The 10,747-nt window shown below is 46.3% G+C and overlaps 1 long non-coding RNA gene across 1 annotated transcript; it reads left to right on the top strand.

The window, feature by feature from the left end:
• The first annotated feature begins 1,701 nt into the window (after window positions 1–1,701).
• On the top strand, window positions 1,702–7,010 carry LOC117031130 (uncharacterized). The gene is made up of 3 exons (XR_004424476.1): window positions 1,702–1,957; window positions 2,611–3,939; window positions 5,683–7,010. It is a non-coding gene; the product is annotated as an uncharacterized LOC117031130 (long non-coding RNA).
• Window positions 7,011–10,747: the final 3,737 nt, after the last annotated feature.

Below are 10,747 nucleotides of genomic sequence, written 5' to 3'. Positions count from 1 at the left end.
GTCTAACAGTTACCAAGAAACTGAGGTCTCGGTCTCAGCTGCGAGGAACTGAATCCTGCCAACAACCCCTGAGTGAGCCAGGAAGCCGATCCTCCCAGCTGCGCCTGGAGGGGACTGCAGCCTGTGAGACTCAAAGCAAGAGGACCCAGCTAGCTGCCCCTGGATTCCTGACCCGCAGAAACCGTGAGATAATAAATGTTTTTAAGCTCCTAAGTTTTGGGACAATTTGTGAGTGATAATAATATGGGGAGGCACTTATAATAAACTAACAAGTGAAGAAGGAAAACACCAGCTGGGCATCAGGCAGTGTTGCGCACTACTGAGGGGCGGCATGTGAAGAGAGTCAGGGTGGCTGGTGAGAACTGGTGGCACCGAGCTGAAAGGTCCTTTGGTCCAGTGCCTTAGGTGAAGCTTCAGTGTGCTCTGTATGTCCGTCCCTTCCATGGGGCATCCAGCCTTTGGGTCAAACACCCCCAGTGATGGGAAATTCACGACTCCCCACTTCATCTGTTGTGATACTGCTTTTTTGCCTTTACAATTTGACTTCTTTTCAAACTCCTCTTCCTCTACCCTCTGGGTCTCTCTCCATCGTCTCTTCTTGCTCCTGTAGCCTTGGTGTCCCCGTAGCTTCAGTTAGAGATTCTGCAACCCTGGGGTCACTTGATTTCCCCCGAGAGCACCATACCAGACCCCTCACTCACATGGCAAGGCCTCCTGTGCACCTCCCGGCCAAACAAACCCAGCTCCTGGGCACTCCACCCCTTCCCCAGTGACTCCTTCCCCACTCCCTCTTCCACCAGCCTCAATTATCACGTCTGCAGGCGACTCCCAGGAGGATGGCTCCTGTCTAGCCAGCTATCCACTGGACATTTTCCTCTGACGATTCTTTCCGTCTCGCGAGCTCAGCGTGGCTTCCTTCCTGTCCTACAGCAGCTGTCCACTGAGCACTCGCCCTGTTACCAGGCCCTTCCGGTCAGCATCCCCTCTCCTCCGTTGCCTGATGGGTCACAGCCTCCTTTGCCTTTCAGTGTCCCAGGCTCTACACTCAGGGATGTCCTGGACTTGCTTTTTCCTCCGCCTTCCATGCCAAATCTATCATCTAGTCTGCCATGTTTTTCTTCCCAGGACTTCTTTTATCTGTCCCTTCCTTCTGCAAATATTTATTGAGCACCTACCACGTTGACTTTCTAGTTGACCCATTTGTTCCAGCTTAGTTGAACTGAGGGGGGCAGTTTTCAGCAAACAGCTTGACGATTGCTTTGATAATTGGTAGCAGTAAATGGAAAGGATTGTCTGGGCACACTTTCATCCACCCCAGGAAACATGGTCCTGAGAGATTCTGGGCCAGAGCCTTATCGCTACGTCTGACTGACCAACAGACCACGGAGTGTTATCTCAGGAAAGGCCAGGACTGGGGAAGCCACCCCCAGGCGCTGCCTCTACGTTCTTCAGATACTGTGAGTCCCCTCATCCCAGCCCATCTTCTTCCCACTCCCTGTCGCTGATCCACTGCAAGGACGGCATCGTCCCAGGTAACCTGGCGGTTGGGAATGCGGGTATCCTGGCTTCTGCGTAGGGAGCTGAGACGAGCAGACATGGAGAGGTCTGTATCCAGAGAGCTACCTGTGGGGCCTCAGGACTCCAGGGCAGGAGGAGGGAGGGGTCAGTGGAGCACGACCTGGTGCAACTGCAGGCTGCAGGGTGGATGTGTGCACGCCACACAGGCCATGTAAGGTAACACGGTATCGGGAGCTCATCTAGAATAGGCAGAGTTTAGGGATCCTAGTGCTTTCACCCCTAGCTTGTTGGTGTCCGTGCGCTAATGATTTAATTTCTCTGAGTGGCACGTATTTTCTCATCTTAAATGGTTGGTACCAGTGATACCAACCGCCCAGGATTGTCGGAGGTTTACATGAGATAATGGGAGGACGTGCCAGGCATGCAAGGTCAATAAATGGTAGGTACTTCTTATCATTGTGGTTAGGATGGTGTTGAGGTGGGGGTCAGATAGAAAGACCCAGAAGATGGGAAGGAGACAGTGCTCAGAGAGTGTTTCAATTCAAGCTGGGGAAACCTCGCTCCTTCTACAAATGCAAAGAGCGGGCACAGGGATGAAAGTGGGACAAAGCTCAGGTCAGAAGTGAGTGGGGGGAGGTCAGAGATGTGGGGAGGCCCTCAGTAGTTGCCAGGAATTTTTCTGAATTCTCAGCAGCTGCCTTGACTGGCTGTCTACCGGGAGGTTGGACAGAGTGGACAGGAAGTGGGGCATCTAAATTGGGGTGTCTAAATTGCTCTTCCCCTGGTGTGGGCAGGATTGTTTCCAGGGCAAAATAGAAGCTCCAGGTGACTGTCGAGTATCCCGTGGACCAGGGGACTGGAGGTCTATGGGGACAGGGAGCCAGGCAGGCCCATGCAGGCCTGGCCTGCGGAAGGGGTGCCTCCAGAGATCGCCCTGTGAAGGCGATCGCATCTGGAAGCCCTGACTCTCCTTCCCTTCTGTCCAGACTGTTCAAGGCTGTGCTTATCTCACCTCTTTCAGGATGCTTGTCTAATGGCTCTAACCCTGTGGATGACCCCTATGCTTACAGCAATTTCCCTCTGTTCCCACAGTACTGGGCTAGCCGTAGTATTTGTTCCTCAAAGCATCGATGTGAGATAGATGTTATTCCCATTTTACAGAGAGGAAAAGCGAGGCTCAGCCACAGTAAGTAACTCTACCAGCATCCCTCCTCTGGGAAATTGCAGGGCTGGAGTTTAAAAACAGGGCAGCTTGGCTCTAAAAACCCAAGATGTCGCAGTCACTATAACTGAGTAACAAATTTCTCCAAAATGTAGTGGCATAAGACAGTCATATTTTGGGCTTACGTATAAATTCAGAGAGTCCACCACAAGGAAGGCTCGTTTCTGCTCCACCGGGTCTGGAGCCTCAGTTGAAAGGCTCAAACCCTGAAGGCTGCACTCATCGGAGCGGAGGCGTCTTCACTCGCACGTCTGCTGACTGAGGCTGGCTCGAGGCTGGGGCTCAGCTCCTCTCCCCATGGGCCTCGCCGTGAACCCTCTCTGCGGGGACCAGCTGGGGCTTCCTCACAGCATGGCGACACGGCCTCCCCCAGCCCACGAGTGAGGGTCCAGAAAAGAGAGCGAGAAGCAGGCAGAAGTCACCTGGGCTGTTATGACCCGGCCTTGGCAGATGGGCAGTGTCAGGTTGCTGTATCCCTACCGTCACCATCATCGTAAAGGCCGCTCCTTCCCTGAGGAAGGAAAAATAGGCTTCACTTTTTGATGAAGGATTAGCAGGGTTGCAAAAGGAAATGTATGAGCAAAACGAACTATTACCGCGTCTAGCTGCTTTTGGAAAATACAATCTGTCGCATGAAGGAAACTGAAACAACATCCAAGAGACGGTGAGTCCACACGGGCCAATCTGATCCTAATCTTTGTAACACTCACAGACTCAGCCCATGGAGACACACATAGCGTTTGTTGGATTAAAGGAATAAACACAGAATATCCACGTCAAGCAGTTTTGGGGGTTTTGTTACCATTCTTCCACCGTTCCTATTTACTGCTTTCTTTTTACCTCTGCAGCTGAAATGTTCCATTTCATGGTTGTTTTGCTTCCGGGTTTATTTCTTCGATTTGGAGCGTCCACAGGATGGTATTTCATTATAACACCTATTTCATGTCTTACAAGAGTCCCTGGAGGAAAAACTCTTGAAAGCCCCACAGGCATGTATGTCTTCAAACTTCCATCAGAAACTTCAGCTCTTAGGACGACACCACCTTTTGCTTTGCTCAGCCGTGCTCAGCCCCTGGGTGTTGAGCACGTGCTAAGCCTTGGACTTTCTGTGGACTGTGCATGGAGGTAACGCGACCCTGAAACCATAGTCCTGAGGCTTGTCATGGGATTAGGGCTTGAATCATAAAGGAATATTATGGGTAAGACCTGAGTAGCGAGCTTTGCCCATTGTCTGCTTTTTGCTTGCCTTGCTTTCCTTTCCTTTCCTTCCTTTTCTTTTTGTGCAATTCAGGTTTTATTTATAGCTTAGTACTCCCCAAACCGATCCCAAATTCTGTGAAAAATCACAACTTTGTTTCTATCTTACGGGACAGTGAGCTGCTAGTGAGAGCTGCTGTGGAAGGAACTTTGACCTGGTAGCCTACCTAGCTCAGTGGTAAGGGGCTGGCACTGAGTATTAAGAGACCTGGGTTAAGACCTGCACTTCCCTTCTCAGCCTCACTTCACTTTCCTTATCTGTAAAATGGGGAGAGAGCACCACCTTCTTCCCCACCAAGGGCTGTTGTAAAGGTTGAAGGAGACCCTGGAGAGGAGAGGGTTTTGCAAACTATAAAACGGTTGCATAAATGTCTAAGGTTACTCTTTGGAGTCAGAGCTTCTATCTGCACACTGCTGTGGAAGATAGCAATAAGTCATGCGATAGTGGCTATAAGTGATGGACATCAGATCTGCCTTTCCCTCCCAGGAGGGAATGGGTGGTTTCTTTTTGTGTGTGTAGGGAGGTATGGGGGCAGGAAAAGGGATGGCTGGTTCCTGAGCAGAACGTAGGGCACTGCCTGAGGAGGATTTGAGGGAAGCAGGGCGCTGCAGCCCTCCAGCAGCACTGGGTTTGTGTGAGCAGGTAGCCTCTGAGGGCTGGGGAGAGGGAGCAGGCAGGCTAGCAGCCCGATCCTGCCTTAAAGCCCACAGGGAGCTGACAGCCTCCCCAGAGGAGGAGTAAAGGGACGGTAAAGGGCAGGCAAACAGTCCCCTGTTCGTCCTCCCCGAAGAAGACAAAAACAAGCAGATAGGGTTCAGCAAACAACCCCCACACTCCATCACTGGTGACCCCAGTTAACAGCAGCGGGATTTTTTCTTTCATAGGAGCTATTGCCTATTAACCGGGGAGGCACAGCCCTGGTGGCTTCTGCAGAAATTAGCAGGGAACCAGGCTGACAACTGGGACCCGGAATGCTACATCCTCTGTGTTTACAGAGCCTCTGGGCTGGCTTTAAATCATTCAAGGGTCACATCCAGAGAGCTATGAGGTTGAGAAGAGTTAGGAAATCTATGGTTCTCTTTATAGGAAGTAAAATAAAATTTCAACAGTTTTAAATCACAAAGAGTATGCTCATTATGAAGAAAATTTTAAATATAGGTGGTCAAAAGAAAACACATATTTTTTAAAAAAACCCACCTTAACCATACTTCCAGAAAATTTTCTCTGTACATATGTATAGACACAGGTAGAAACTATTCAGAACAAAATAAATATGGTTTACACTTTACAAACTGGTAACTGGCTTCCTACACTCCCACCTCCATGCTCTCATCAATGAACTACGGTTTGACATCCACTCCACAGAGTATGCATTTTATGGGTGTATCATCATTTATTTTACCAATTCTTGTTTTAGGACATTTCAATAGTTTTCTCTTTTCTATTAGAATCAACGGCATGATGAACACACCTACAGCTAAATGTCTTCATACATCTCCTATTATTTCTTTAGTATGTGTTCCTGGAAAATATAATACATTTAGTTAAAGCAGTTATTTAAAAACAGCTTTGAAAAAGCTGAAAAAACTGTCTCCCAAAAGCGTATAATTTATATAATTTATGTAACAGCAGCAGTACTTGGGGGAATGTTAATAAATCGTCATCAATACTTTGTGTTTTCAAGGTGACAAATTCTGTAAAGGTTTTATGGACATCATCTGAAGCTCCCTGCTGATCTCATGAGAGAGTATGAATATCCTCATTTTACAGATGAGAAAACTGAAGACCAAAGAGACGGAAGAACCTGCTCGAGGTTACGCAGCAGGAAATGGCAGAGCTGGGATTCAAGCCCAGCTCTGACTGACTCCAAAGCCCCTGCTCATATTCGTATGCTACCCGGCTTCCCACTTGCACATTCATAGAAACTGCTGCCTAAAGAAGCATCTGATTTTTTTTTCCTTCTGACTACCAAGCTAAATGTTCCTGCACCCTTTGGCTGCTGTTTTCATGAGCTGAACAGGCTCTGGATGGCTAAGAACAGTTTTTGATTAATTAGATTTTTGTTGCCAATGAATTAATTTGGCCCCCCCCACCCCCAGCCCTCCCTCTTTGCTCTAAAAGCACACAAGAAAATGATTTTAGCAGCGGGGATAATTACAGAAAATGTGGTGTTAACTCAAACGGAATGCAAATATTTTAGATTTTGTATTGTTCTCCAGGACCACCAACGTGGAAAGAAAAGAGTGAAGTGAGCCTCAGCAGACATCGGCAGAGAGCATGACACCAAGCTGGGAACCTCCAGTCACTTTTCCCTCCCACAATCTCAAAGAGGAACAATCTCGAGATTTGAACCTGGATTTTAGCGGGAGGGATGGCGACCATTGGAGTCACTGGGTAGGCTCACGCAGATAAGAAAGCCCAGCAAAGTGGCAGGTGAAGTCAAGGCCTTCCTTTCTCTGGCACCTGCCTTGCCTGGTCGTCATGGTTTCTCTCTGATGCACGCACATGTACAGCCACATCACACGTTCACACCTGTGGGCTTGGAGGGCTGCAGCAGTGGCTTGTTGAAAGGGAGGGAACAGAGTGGCTGTGCAGGGGGCAAATCTCACACGAGGGGTCCAGGTTGGAATGGAGAGGATGGAGGACTCCATTTTACTTCCCCTTGCCTGGATTTGTCTTACATTTTCTAGATTTATTCCTTCATTTTGCTTGAATACCTCCTAGTAGCTTCCTAGGAAAGGATTCACGGAGATCAGTGATCTCCATGTTTGCAAGTCTCAGTATTCCTTTATTCTGCTCTCATATTCTGATAGATAGTTCTCAGTTCTAGGCTGAGAACTAGAATCCCGAAGGCGTTTTTGCTACCACATTGCTACTCAAAGTGTGGTCCATGGACCAGTGTCAACATGGAAACTATTTGTCATTTATCTGTGAGGAAACCGAGAGTAAGCGTTTCCCAACTTTTATACCAAGTTGACTATGTCGTTTTATGTCTATTGAAGCTGATAATAAAATCGGGGGGAAGCTTTTACTTTGTATGGCTTTTTTGAATTTTATTTTTCCTAGTAATTCTTTTGTACTCTATTTGATAGAAGTAGCAGTCCGTAATAGATTGAAAACCAAGTAAAGTTCTTCCCCACATACTTTGAGAAGCACTGGTCTAGAATACTGGGTTCTTAAGAAGTCCTTTCTCAGTCTGATCTTGGTATTTTGTAAGTAGCCTGAAACTTTCTCCCTGAAGCTTGTAGGGTTTTCTCTTTATCTCTATGGTTTGGAATTTCACTAGGAGAAGTCTTAGGGAGGGTCTCTTGTCATTCAATGTGCTGGGTCCACAATGGTTCCTTCAATCTAGAGACTTATTGATTCATTCATACGAATTTCTTCCTTCTCTTTTTTCTCTGTTGTCTTTTTCTGGAATTCTTGTTAGGTGGATATTGGGCCTCCTGCTTCATAGGTTGAATCTTTTATTTTGTCCCTATGTTTTCAGTCCCTTTTTCTTTTTTTTCACTTCTTGTAAAACTTTTCAACTTGATCTTACAACTGTGTCATTTATTTATGTAGCCTATCATTTATCATTTGTATATACTATACTTTTTAATTTCAAAAGCTCTGATTATTTCTTTTTCATAATAGTCATTTTTTTTGTATGCAATTATCAGTTTTTTTGAGGAAACTAACTAGATGTACTTTTTTTTTTTTGCTAAATATTTGCTACCTGCATTATGTTGTTATTGAACAGAAAGTTTGTTAAACACTAAACACTGAGAATTGCAGTGGAGAAATATTGGCTATTTTATGATGAATGGTGCCATCCAGGAGAGTGGGAAACTAATGCTCAAAAGCCTGAACTCCACGATGGCGTGTAGGTTACAGATTATATAGGGCGAAATCACAGGACACTGTGGGTTAGGGATTTGGGGTCCAGCTGGGGGCTCATTGGTGGAGGGTGAGGTAAGGGTAATAAATCATTTCTTCAGGTCTTGAGGACAGTTCGGAGGTCTGTTCTGGTGTCTCTCTGTGTGGTTTCATGGGAATAAGCCAGGGATCGTGCCATCTTAGGGCTCCGGAGCTGAAACATAACTTAGGTCAAGATGTTATCTTTATCCTACCAGAGGTCAGGACTGTGACCATTAGTCAGGTCACAGCTACTGTCTTCTGCTGCCTCGGGGTTGCTGATTATCTGGGGGAAAGGCTAGGTCTCTGAGATACATACATACATATATATATACATATATATACACACACGTATGTACATATATGTATGTATACATATATGTATATATGTATGTGTATATATATATGGAGAGAGAGAGATGATTTTTAGAGCTAGGGATTAACGCTAAATTTAGAGAGAGAGAGAGAGAGAGAGAGAGAGAGAGAGAGAGAGAGAGGGATGATTTCTAGAGCTAGGGATTAAAGCTAAATTTAATTAAAGTCATAAGGACCGTCAGTTGCAATATCTGTTTCCGTAAGTTTCCTTTTTCCTGCTGATTGAGTTTAGCCTCTCTTTACATTGATGATTCTTCTCACATATCTTGGTTATCCATTTCTATCTAATAATAAGACATTAAAAAGCTGATGGATAGCTCTGTGTCTGCGTATGCATATGGGGGTTGTCAAGGGAAGACTTCACTTGTAGGTGACTGGACTGGATGGGAGGCTGGCACCGGGGGAAATCCCAGTATCAGTATGTGACAGTCTTTTCTTTGGGACTATTCAGATTTTCCAAAGAAGAATTTCCTTATCTCCTCCTTGGGGAAGGGTGGTGATACGGGAAGGTGGTGTGCATGTCCATCTGCTGGTGTTCTGCATACCTGGTGGGACAGAAGGACTAAGGGTTCCAGCGTTCAGATACAGATGGTCTGCAGCTCTGCACTGCCCTTGCCCTTCTCCATGGCTGTTTGGATCAAGTATTGAGCTTCTCCAAGGCTCTATAGGGCAAACTGGCCATCTTTCTGCCTTAGCCTCCTCTGCAAACATTTTATTTCATGCCTTTCTCTGACCTGCTACAGCATTCATCACTCTTCCAATAACATTTTCTCTTCCAAAAATGTACTGAAATCTCTCATCTGCTGTTGTCCCCTTTCCTGTTCTCTTTGCCTGGGATGGGAAGGAGATAAATCTCTATGATCAATTGACTTTTTTTCTTTTTTCTTTTTCCTAAGTGGGGGGTACCGCTCACAGTGGCCCATGCGGGGATCGAACTGGCAACCTTGGTGTTATTAGCACCATGCTCTAACCAACTGAGCTAACCGGTCACCCCACGATTGACTATTTTAAACTGAAAGTCTACATCCTGTACTTTTAGTTAATTTGTGCAAGATGGAACATTTATTCAGATTCAACTTATTTTCGTTAGCTTCTACCCATTTTGGACTGCATTGTGTGCTGCGTAGTTTCGTGGTCATGCCTTCCATGTCTCCATCCAACTCACTGATAAGAATGTTGAACACGATGGGGTCAAGTAGAAAGCCCAGTGGCATATTCTTCTGCTGATGGAGACAGACACTGTCTGCCTTGTTCATTGCCATCGGCCCGGCATGAAAACTTACTTGTATAATAAACATTCGTTGAATATAAACATCATATCAAAGAAAAATGACGGTGAGCCTGTGGAAGTGGTTCCTAGCAACCCATGCTGGCCACAGTGCTCACCACGTCCCTCTTGCTCATGAAATGTTATTATTTAACATTTTTTATTATTTAACATTATTTATCTCTTATAGGATTTTTCTAGGGACTGGTATTCATTTCATGGGCTGTGGCTTCTGAAATATGCCTGGTTACCTTTTCTGAAAAGAAGAACATTGCCTTTCTTTGGCTCCTCTCCTGGTCTCACAGGTCCCAGTACATTGTATCACTGGTACTGGAGATGCCTCCCCACCCTGGGTTCGTTGCTGTGGGCCTGGCCCATCCATCTCATTTAAAATAGCTTAAGACCGTCTTGTTAGTTGTCTTTACCTTGTGTTTCAGTGTCTTCCTAAACATGTATATCCTATGCTTTGTAGTTTGAAGATTATTGTCTTTCACGGGGCTAACGGAGTAACGTAGTTTCTCTTTCCGTTTTTTTTCCACTTGTGAACATGGCCCTGAAGCACTCAGTCAGTTGTTTCCTTATTCTTCTCGGTTTAAACATTGACTTCAAGAAAGGGGAATGTTAAGAAGCCATTTGATCAGGTGCCTAAAATCTTACTACTGCATTCATTTATTTTACTTTCGTCTGTCTTCCAGTGGCTCCAGTGAAAAGAGCTGCGTTTTCCTAGGTAGGGGAGCCTGTTCCATCTTAACGTTTTTAGAACACCTCCGGGACTAGCCACAGTTGATGGAAGCGGGGGAAACTGAGGAAGGTCTAGAACTTAGGGGAGTCCATGGCGGTTATAGGGTCAGTGGTCCAGGACTGCTGGACCACGGTGAGGCCAGGTCAAGGGAATGCCCTGCCTGCCGAGAACCTTGACCACCTCTGCAGCCTCATGTCAAGCCGTACCCTCCTCATTTATTATGTTCTCGCCAGGCAGACCTTTCCATTCCTCAAAACCATCAAGCCTGTTCTGGCCACAGGGTTCTTTGCATCTGTGTTCTTGCTTCCAGAGAGCCTGCTCTTTGATGGGTCTTTGCATTTGAGCCCCTTCTCTTCACTCTGATGTGAGCTCGAAAGCACCTCCCTTGGGAGATCTTCCCTGAACACGTTGCCCAACGGGGTCTCCCCTCTCTACCAAGTAACCCCTTACCTTCATTTATCATTTTATATC

Source organism: Rhinolophus ferrumequinum, chromosome 11, assembly GCF_004115265.2.
Source record: "Rhinolophus ferrumequinum isolate MPI-CBG mRhiFer1 chromosome 11, mRhiFer1_v1.p, whole genome shotgun sequence".
NCBI lineage: Eukaryota > Metazoa > Chordata > Mammalia > Chiroptera > Rhinolophidae > Rhinolophus > Rhinolophus ferrumequinum.
The sequence above is the reverse complement of the archived record's forward strand: the minus strand, read 5'-3'. Positions and strand labels throughout refer to the sequence as shown.